This window comes from Salvia hispanica, unplaced genomic scaffold (genome assembly GCF_023119035.1).
Source record: "Salvia hispanica cultivar TCC Black 2014 unplaced genomic scaffold, UniMelb_Shisp_WGS_1.0 HiC_scaffold_757, whole genome shotgun sequence".
Taxonomy (NCBI): Eukaryota; Viridiplantae; Streptophyta; class Magnoliopsida; order Lamiales; family Lamiaceae; genus Salvia; species Salvia hispanica.
In genome coordinates, this window is record NW_025952529.1 from 27,501 (window position 1) to 36,699 (window position 9,199).

General features: G+C 39.1%; 1 pseudogene; it reads right to left on the bottom strand.

Annotated features, from left to right (window-relative positions):
* The window catches only part of LOC125199977, a 7,648-nt pseudogene extending 63 nt beyond the window's left edge, over window positions 1-7,585 (bottom strand).
* Window positions 7,586-9,199: the final 1,614 nt, after the last annotated feature.

Genomic DNA, 9,199 nt, shown 5'->3' on the forward strand with positions numbered 1-9,199 from the left:
AGCAGATTTTCTTGTGTTAAATAGGGAAACAGATTACTTCTACTTCGTGTGATCACATATATATTCTTACCCTAACTGTCTAAGTCTGTTCAAAATAAACCAGCAGTGTTGCAAAAAAGACAGATCTCACGTAGCGACCCTACAAATACTAGATTGAGGGCAGTTAAAGCTACGTGTGTATCATCGTTGAGGCTGATCTGAGGTTGAGGCCCCGACTGAAGGAGTGACAGGTGCATTGCTTGTGGAGCCATTTTCGGGTGGAGGCACGCCCCACTTGGCCTCAGATGCATGAGGTTCAATAACATGGACCGAGCCATCTGACAAACCTAATGCAAACTGATTCACTTCCTGTGGGTGTGCAGCTATCACCATTGGGTGAATGCTGGAGCTGCAAGAGTAGGGAATTAGCACACGATTTTCACAAGAAGACTTATTGCAATGAACATGTTACGAATGAAACATGACGCTGTTCTGTGAAACCGTATTATCATAAACTTCAAATATTTTTTTGCTTTTAACATGATTCTAAAATCGGTCGTATATAAACACACCACATTAACAAATTTTGGCAACTGCACCGCCACTTCGCAATTCGGCCAAGTTAACACCTCCATTTTCGTGGTAACTGTGATGTTTTTTATAGTCTATACTATCCATCTCTTTCAATTTTCTCTCAATTCTAAAAACTAGTCATATTATAAACCATGAAAAGTGGAGAGTCATGTTTTTAGATGCAATTAGCCCTTTGTAAATTGAGTTGTACTACAGTTGTTAAAACTGAGTCCCTCATACTCTCATTTAATATATTACTAGTATAATTTATTGTCCTCCATCCGTTCCATGTTAGTTGAGGCATTTCTTTTAGACACGGGATTTAAAAAATTGATGTTTAAAGGTTGAAATGAAGAATGAGAATAAAGTATAAGAAAGGAAGAGAGAGAATAAGGTACGAGAAAGAATAAAGTCATTTGCCAAAAAAGGAAACAACTCAACTAACTTGGGATGCTCAGAAAGGAATACAACTCAACTACCTTTGGACGGAAGGAGAATCAATTATATAAAGACCTAAAATCTGTTTCGTCTGACTTTCATCTCATAGACACTCTTAATTCCATTTATTATGATTAAAGATGACCTAAAGGTTAGAGGCAGATTGGAAGTTTCGAAAAACATAGTAGTATCATGTAAAAGATTACCTGACACTTGAAGGAAGGTAAGCAGAACGACTGATACGGCACCGCAAACGAAGGTGTGCAGCATTGAATATGCAGATGGTAGCGTCTACCAGACTAGCATAAACCAGCTGGCTGTCGCATGAGAATGTGGCATGAGATATCGGGGCAGCAGATTCGGGTGGTACCCACTGCAAGGAGCAATATAGATTACAGTTAAACAGAATATCACCCAGTAGATTTTCTTGATCAATGCCTTCTTGAGATTTCTTTTTACCTGATGTACGCAGTCTAATTTGGTTGTTTCGTATATGGCTAGTTGAGTCTCGTGTATGACAAGAAAGTGAGTCTGGTCATGATGGAATTGCACTCGTGTTTCAGATGGGGCCTCAGGCGACCTCCGGGGTGGCAGTTGCAAGGATCTGGACTTCTGCATTTCCCATCCGACAGAACTCCACACGCATAGCTAGATTGTGGCAACAAAATAAAATCAGTCAACACATACAAGAGATATCATTATATTCATGGAGAATCTTAACAATAAAATCATGCATTGTATCTGCAAAAGCATTACAGCATAAGAAAGAGTGTGCAAAAGTTGTCAACCTGAGCATCTGCACCAGATGAAACCAGCACATTCAATGTGTTTGAGAAAGCAAGGCCGGTGATACGTTTAGAATGGCCTTTAAGCTTGCTTTTGACCTGCAAGAAGTGGATATTACCGATAAGCTACCTCAATTGTGTGAACTGGCCAAAGGCACAGTGTATGCCGATACTATGTTCTTATGAAATACCTCATCTACCCTAACGTTGAATATCTGAATCGAGGAGTCATCCATCCCAATGGCGATTATGTTGTTATCTTGAGGATGGAAAGCTAAGGATGTTGCTGCTGGTGGCGGAGACATAAAAGTTGTCATGGTCTGCAATTACCCAGAAAGTCAAGAGGTGAAAATTCATGTGTGGGGCAGGATCACAATGAAACATAGTCTATTCCTGCAAGTTACCTTGAAAGTCATCATGTTAAACAGAGAGATCTTCCCTCCTGAGGCTGACATTACATAAGAGTCGTTTTTCGACAAGGCAAAGCAGGGAACAGCTTCCTCAGGATTCATATCGGGCATATCATTGGTCATCAAGATTCCACTTGATGGCTGCCATAATTGAGGTGAAACACTAGCAGTTGCCTACAGAGAGCTTCGTGTCATAATGACTAGTGATTCAAACTTATAGTTATGGAGGGAATAAGCTTCAGTTGCTTTTCTCACCTTTCCACTAAAATTAGGGTCACTTCGCGGCCATTTCCAGAGTAAATGGATTGCGTTTGAAGCTAATGCAAGTATGGCATTACCTGAATTTGTATATGTCAACCTCGATATCTTGCAACGAGACCAACAGCATGAATATGTTAGCACTCCAACACAAATGCATGACACATTTGCATAGAGTTTGCATAGAGTTTAATTAGTGAACGTTGTACCTTTGTTACTTTTGAATGTTCAGGAAGTTTTGAGGACCGGCACTGAGATGGTTCGTTAATTTCGCGAAGCTTCCAATTCTTTAATTTGTCGTTAGTGTCCTCTGCTGCTATTCTAGGTTTAACATCACCATGGTCTCTCGTATCCCGATTCTAACAAAAACCGAAGACTAACTTTCAATACCACAAATTGCAAATACTAAGGCCCGCAGACCATTAAAAAAGAACTTCAGAATGATAGGTGTGCAAAATTCCAATTCATGGTGCTAAATAATAGCACATCATTTGCAGCAGGGAAAACAAAAGGCGAGTAATACCAACCATTGCAGAGGCCACCCTGTCTTCCATGCTACTTGTAACTGCTGTAGATATCGGGTTTACAGCAGGCTGCAGGTTATAACAATATGAAAAGCTTTAGTAATTTTCCCATCTTTTTCATTCTTTCTTCATATCAATACTTTCACAAGAGGCAGTTACAAAGACGCCTGGGAAAGAATACTCCGAGTTGAAAAAATTACCTTGGCACCTTCAGATGTTCTTGAGGCATCAAAAGCAAGATTCTCAGAGGCACGTAATATGCGAAAACCGTCGGTGTTTGCTAATATCTTGATTCCATTTTCATTGGCAGAAACAGCTAGCAGTGTCCCATTCTTGCTGAAGCGGATTCGAGGACTTGCCTTACATTTGTGAAAAAGAAAAATTGCGGTTCAATGTGCAGTATTTTTTGCATGAAATATGTGGTGAGTGCACGGGCATGTGTGCTTGTTAAGATGTTATAATTGAAACTCACGGGAAGACCTCCATCAGTATCAATACATTGCAAAAGTTGAGTATTATCCATATCCCAGATTTTGATGGAAAAGTCATCACCAGCTGCCAAAAACCTGTTTTTAGCTGTGTCGAACTGCACAACTCCTAAAGATCGTTTGAAGCCTTGATATATTCTCTTCACAGCTCCTTCACTTTCATTCCATTCCACAATGTGAGACTCTCCCTCTTTACTAGTCCCACAGGAAAAAAGCCTGAGCAAGAAATTACCAAATTATAATCTGGTTGACTAACAAATTCACAAAAATCGAAATCCAGCAGCTGTTTAGAACCTTTTTCCATCAGCACTGTAGGCCAAAGTCGTACACCAACGACCAGGAGCATCATAATCAACTCGAGAACCCAGATTATCATATAGCCATGCCTTAATTTTTCCATCTAAAGCTGTAGAAAAGATAAACTGGAAAACGGCAAAAAAATCATAATCACCACATGATCTCGGTGAACCCTATAACTATAATTTTTACATACTTAGTCGCTAAGAGCTAAAACATTGTCATATTATGGAAAAGGAATCATATAATGCTTTGTTACCTGAATACTGTCTTTATTGTGAGGGCACACCGAATAGACCGGGCTTCATGACCTTCAAAAGTATATTGTTTTGCACCAGTGGTGGCATCCCAAACCTAGGATCAAAGATAATGAGAATGATATCACATGTTGTTGTTTGATTTCTTTCAAGATAGTGCATCTTAAAAAACCTTGATAAGCTTGTCATCCCCACAGGTTATCACCGAAAGCTGCTTATTGGGATGGGAGAATGCAAGATCGTTTACTGCACCGACATGAGCATCAATCTGGAACAGAAGTACTCGGTTGCAATTAGTCAAATAACACATAAAGTTTCTAATAAGTAATAAGGGTTGAATGATAGTATAATACCTCCAAATGCTGACGGACATCATTTTTTCCATGATATGAATAAATTTGTACAATATGTCTTGAATATGCAACACCTATTAAGCAAAAAATAAAGATATTAAACCAAATCAGTTCTTCTAGAATCTCTTTTAATGAAAAGATATATCATCTAAACTAAGTACTACCAAACAAAGATCCATCAGGGCTCCAAATAACTCGATTTATCGAGACAGCAGGATCTTTTGCCACACTAGCCTGAATTAAACAAAACAACAAAGACTCAAAAACATTTTCAAAACTAAATGAATTTAATAAACAGAATTGCCGTATTTTCATTTTTCAGTCAAGAAATATGAACCTGAAAAGTCATAGAACAATTGCTTAGATCCCAGACTTTGAAGTTTATCTGCATGAGCCTCTCCCTCGAACCAACCTCCCACAACCCGATATCTCCCACACTTGTGCCAACTGAGTTATAAATACACTGTTGAGTTCATAACTTTGACAAAAATATACCAATAAAGTATCAACTGTGTATCTTCTCAAACTAACTCAACCTAGAAGTAGTGTTTGCTGGGCAGGATGGAAATCCATGCTCATAGGGGACGATGCTTGGTTGAACGTCCATGCTACAGATTTTGGAAAGTCATCCAGAGCACTGAAAGTATGGCTATGAGCAATCCCAGGAAATGACAGAGGCTGTATATTCACAGGAAGACTTGCCTGACTTCCCTGCATATGAATAGGCAAATAAAAAATATAACCAGGTGAATGTACCAACAGAGAATTATCTCACTCATCTGAAGATTTTGATCTTCTTGACATCTATTTACCTCGTCGGAAATACCCAAAGGCCTGGTTCTTCTGTTCACATGATCAGAATCACCAGATAGGAAATCAATAGATGAGTTTGTCGGTGGAGTCCTAGGATACTTAAATCCAGCTGTACAAAAGCCAGTAACATATACACTTAGAGCTTGCAATTTGTGAGCACAATGGTTAAGGGATGTTCCACCTATGAATTAAATCATGAATGCACACGGCATAACTTAGGACACCTAATTATCTTGGCATGTCAGATCCATATATATCGTCAACAAAACTTGCATATCATATAACTCTAGCCAAGATGCTTCCACATCTCTCGATGTAAACCATTCTATTGCTGAACGTATTGAGAATTCATTGACACAATATGCCATTACTAGTCCTTTAATCATTTTATCAGAATAATTAGTAGGCACAAAACTTGGCAAGAATCATTTTATCCCAATATTTGAATATCAGAAAACCTGAATCCTCATCACCGAGAAAGTGAGAGTGCTACCTGGAATTGGAGGAGAACCAAGAAGAGGTCCACCAGAAACTGCTGGATGAGTTCCAGCAGGTGGATTAGACATCCAACTAGCAAGAGGTGTTGGAACGGGTCCAGGCATAGGTTGGAACGGCTGTATTCATTAATCACGGGGCAGTAAGTGTAATGGGTCAAAGCAAGAAAAGTCATCAGTTAAGTAAGATATACAAATTCAAACCACATGTGCAGCTAAAGGAGGGAAGCCTCCAGGCTTTGGTACTGCTCCTCCGAGCAGGGGATTGTTTGATTGAGATGGTGTGCTTGCACCGTTTGGCTGTCCGCATGAATGATCCACAAAAGTGTTTTAATATCCGGGTTTGGCTTTGGACTTTTACAAAGTTGGTGCTGCCAGTTCAAGCTACATATGTAAATTGTATTAGTCCCCTCAACCCAAACTGCTATCCCCTACACACCATATATTTTAAGGTACCATAAGACAAAACTTGGAGCTTAGCAACTTAGCCATGTAAATACTAAACTAATTCAGAAACTATATGTAGTAAATTCTCAAGAGCTTGAACATATTAGTCCATCGCTAAACCTCTAGTGATGATGAAGAATATCATATAGTTATGATTGATTCAATGTGTCAATTGAAGTCTACCTTTGATTAATGAGCGTTCTGAGCCTTGAGTTCTTGAGGTTAGGGAACTGCAGCTTGTCACGAAACAGTGGATTTGCCTCAATAAGCTTCTTCAGTTCAACTAGCATAACAGCTCGTGCAGATCTTGTATCTCCATACTTGGAGAGCTGTTCGTTGTCCCTGAGACATATTCAGGTACAAACTTAAACTTCTAAAAATCTACCAGAATGCTTGCCAACAAATCACAAAAGAACAAGTACCTGAAGTTCTCCAATGTCAACAGTTGAGTTATTTCCTTAAAAAGCTCTTCATTGAAAGACGAAAACACTTTAAGATCCTTAACAAGAACATCAACAGCTTTGGACAGATCATGCCTACACAAACACAGATACAATTGCAAAGTCTACCCACTTTACTCACTTATATCCAATTCAGATTCTAAATGATGAGTGTTAGAATCTCACTTATCCAATGCTTCAAGGTACTTCTGCTTTCTAATCTCAAAAAACAACTTCATTGAATAGCGATTGTCGTCCACTTTCGTGAAGCCAGAGAGGTATCTTTCAACCTCCTCCCAGTTCCCATTGTGTACCTCATCCTCAAAATGCTTCATGTTAAAGAAGAACCCTGATTCTTGCTCAAGCCTATTTTTAGAAAGGTCACAAAATGTCAAGTGTAGAATTTTCCTACAAAAACCAACCATAAAATATTTATATTCACTAGAAAAAGAAACCTACTTGTGAACAGTCTCCTTAAACTTCTCTTCATCCAGGAATTGTAAAATTAAGAACACAAGTTCTCTACTGAGAGAAGACATTTCAATCAACTCTTCTTACAGATAGAGATCTACAATATATCCAAAAAGCAAAATCAATATTGATTCACACGAGCTGCAAAAGAGCTAGTACTACAAAATAATGCAAAACAATAAAAAAAACGCAGTTATAAAAACGAAATCCCCAAAACTAACCTAGATCCTTTAAATAATTAAATTAAAGATTAGTGTGGAACAGAAGGCATTATTATATTATTATAATATTGTAGTATATAATTAGAAATAAACACAGAAGATGGAGAGATGGTTACAAATTGAAATGTTCAAGTGAAGAAGAGATGAGAGAACGACGAACTAAGGTGAAAGTAGGGTTCAAAGGAGTGAAATTGTTTAATACATTTATTCCCTCTTTATACCTATATCACGAAAATGATACACATACAAATAAGTTTCTCTCTATGGAGAAAGGGTTTTCCAGCTTTTATTGAAGCAACATGTAAATGAGTTTCTTTGTCGAAGATGATAAGTGGTATAGGTTATCACTGTTATTAGCAGGGCTGATCACAATAAGAACAATTGAAGGAGGGCCCAACTGAGCTGGCCTGATTTTTAGATTAAAAATTCAACGGTGTAGGGATACCAAATCGCAATATATTTTGACAAGTGAATCTCTCTTCCAAATAGAGTGCGAGTGACCGACTAGCGTCTAAGCGGCGCCGTCCGTCGCCGAACTATTGCAATCGGCGAGTGCCATTTCAGCACGTTAGTCGATCAGTTCGCCGCCATTGTAAGTGGAGATCGGCCGTGCATTTCTTTTTAATTAAATTTTCGAAACACTATATACGCGATTTTCACATCATTTTCATTCGCACCACTTGTTTTAGCGAGTTTTCTCTCTCTTAATTTCTCGTACAAGAGCGCAACAACGCGAAATGAGTAACGCGGGTGGTAGTAGTGGTAGTAGTGATGAGGAGTACGAACGGCAAATGGACGAAGCATTGGAGGCCTATATCCGTGAGATAGACCATTCTCAAAGGGATTTGCGTCGGCGGTACCTCGACCTCCGAGTTCGGGTTGAGTCCAAACAAAATCGATCGGCCAGGAGTTCGCCACCATAGTCAATAGGCGGGACTTTGAATTATTTTTAGTCCTTCTTCCATCTATAAATAGGGTCTTTGCTTCATTCGTAATAGATAGACTAGAAGTGAGTTTTGAGTGTCTGTCTTAGGAGAGTGCCTCCACATATTGGGTGAGATGAATGTTTGGAAATTTCATAACCAGTTACTGTTGTTTTGTGATTAGTTCGAGGTGTGTCATTTAGTAAAAATGGTTGTTTGGATGAAAGTTTGTCAAGGATTGTCATAATCTTTTAGAGTGTCCACAATAATATGACAACCATGGAGGGCACAACCACAAAAACTCTTCCACATCCACAAAAACTTGTCACCAATAGTGAACAAGCCACGACCACAAATCATATTATTTTATTAATTGTTGGTATATTTTAATTGGACTAGACAAAATTAATTGGACCGAAAAAAATAATTTGGGAATAACTATTTTATATATAAAGATTTTAAAACGTAAAAAAAAAAATCACCTGTTGCCGCTATGTTTGCGCCGTCAATAGAGCGTCGCGATCACGCCGCCCGATCCACCGCCGTATGCGGCTCATGGCCGTCTACCCCCACCGCGTGCAATAGGAACTCGGCTCCGCCAGGACGAGGCGCCGCGTGGCCTCCTATTGTGGACACTCTTAGGTAGAGTCTTAGAGCATCCGCATCGATTTCGATGCGGGCTCGTCTCCGAGAGAGATGAGACGCCGATGCAGGGCTAGGTCTCGTCGCGTAGCTCGGGGTGGCGGGTTGTCTCACGCGCCGGCGTACGTGGTGAGCTCCGCGGTTGTCATGCTGCAATACATATTTTTTTTAAAAAAATCTATTTTCGAAAAAAAATTAAGAATTTAAAAAAATTTTAACGGTAATATTACCGTTTGAACGTATATTTTTTTGTTTTTTTTCTTTTTTATTCTATAAATACTCCTATGCTCCTTCATTTTACACACAAACACACTATCTCTCGTCTTTTTTTCTTCTCATCACTATCATATCATCTCTCTTTCCTCTCCCATTTGAGCAAATGCGTT